Here is a 1,796-nt window from a genome sequence, read left to right on the forward strand (position 1 = left end):
TCCCTCAAGTATCTTAAAGCATTTTATGAACATCAGATTATCCTGAAAAAACTGCTCTGAGACGGATAGATTTTAGCCAGTACAGACCAAGAAATGCAGACACAAAGAATCTCTATATTTTTACTCGGGGAAGAGAACACGTGGCAGCTAATATTTCAATGAAAGCTGTTGAGTTAAGTGTTTACTTCTATAGCAAGCTTGAGAAGTCTATGAGTATGCCAAGAGTGCCTGTATGTTTTCGCTCCATCAGCTGTTATTTGAAGGTACATTAGCACCACTGTGTAGAAGTATATATTTATACCTATAAATGCAATAGCCATCCTCCAAAACCTACATAAGCAGCCACATAGAAAGGTGCACAGGTGAGGTTAGGAGAAAGGTCGCTGTCTCAAAACAGATCTGGTTTTACTGTATGAGATTGTGCCTTACTTTTCCACACAGATAACCAGATTTTGAGCTAGCAGGTGCCACTGTGATCATCTGGTCTGATTTTTTTCATAGACTTTTATTCAGACATTCAAGCTCATCGATAGTCATTTTAGGGCTGGAGTAATGATCTGAGCTGGAACAGGAATCCATCTAAACCATCTGTGTCAGAGACTGCTGGACCAGAACATAGCACTTACAAATCTGATGAATGCGTGGGGACGCAGTCCCACAATATGGTACCCCAAAGGACCATATGTAGTACCCAGTGATTAAGCAAAAGAAGAGATCTTGGCCTAAAAATACTTTGCTGTTGTTCTGATATATTTCCTCAACTTTACCATGCATTACAATTGCTGAGTACCCCACAAGGAAACATTTTCAAAGTAGAAACATGAAGATGCATTGCACATGTCTAGATCTGAGGTAATCATATAAACTCCCCTCATAGTTAATGAGGAGGCATGGACATTTCCATTGTGCCACTGATTTCAGCATAAAGTTGATTTCATTAGATTATAGAACCACCAAGGTTGGAAAAGAATTCCAAGATCATCCAGTCCAATTGTTCACCCATCACCAATCTTTCCCACTAACGCATGTCCCTCAGTACAACATTTAAAAGTTTCTTGAACATCTCCAGAGTCAGTGATTTCATCACCTCCCTAGGTAGCCTGTTCCAGCACTTCACTACACACTCAGGGAAGAGGTATTTCCTAATTTGCAACCTGAACATCCCTTGGTACAACTTGAAGCCATTCCCTCTAGTCCTAGCTACATGGGAGAAGAGGCCGATTCCCCCCTCACCACAACCTCCATTCAGGTAGTTGTAGAGGGCACTAAGGTCTCCTTTGACCCTCCTCTTCTCTAGACTGAACAATCCCAGTTTCCTCAGCTACTCCTCATAAGGCGTGTGCTCCAGACCCCTCACCACCTTTATTGTCCTTCTCTAAAATATTCTAGTACCCTGATGACTTCCCTGTACTGAGGGGCCCAAAACTGATCACAGTACTCGAGATGCAGCTTCACCAGGGCTGTGTACAGAGAGATAATCTCTTCTGTGCTCCTGCTGGCAACACTATTTCTGATACAAGCCAGGATATCATTGGTCTTCTTAGCCACTTGGGCACACTGCTAACTCATGTTAATCTGAGTGTCGACCAATAACCTTAGGTCCACTTCCTCTACACAGTTTTCCATCCACTCTACCTCAAGCCTGTAACATTGTCTGGGGTTGTGGCCAAAGTGCAGAACCCAAAACTTGATCTTGTTGAACTTCATCCCGTTGGCCTTAGCCCAGTTATCCAGCCTGTCTAGATCCCTCTGTAGGGCCTTCCTACCCCCATGCAGATCAACACTTTCTCCAAACT

The sequence above is a fragment of the Meleagris gallopavo genome, chromosome 1 (assembly GCF_000146605.3).
Source record: "Meleagris gallopavo isolate NT-WF06-2002-E0010 breed Aviagen turkey brand Nicholas breeding stock chromosome 1, Turkey_5.1, whole genome shotgun sequence".
Taxonomy (NCBI): Eukaryota; Metazoa; Chordata; class Aves; order Galliformes; family Phasianidae; genus Meleagris; species Meleagris gallopavo.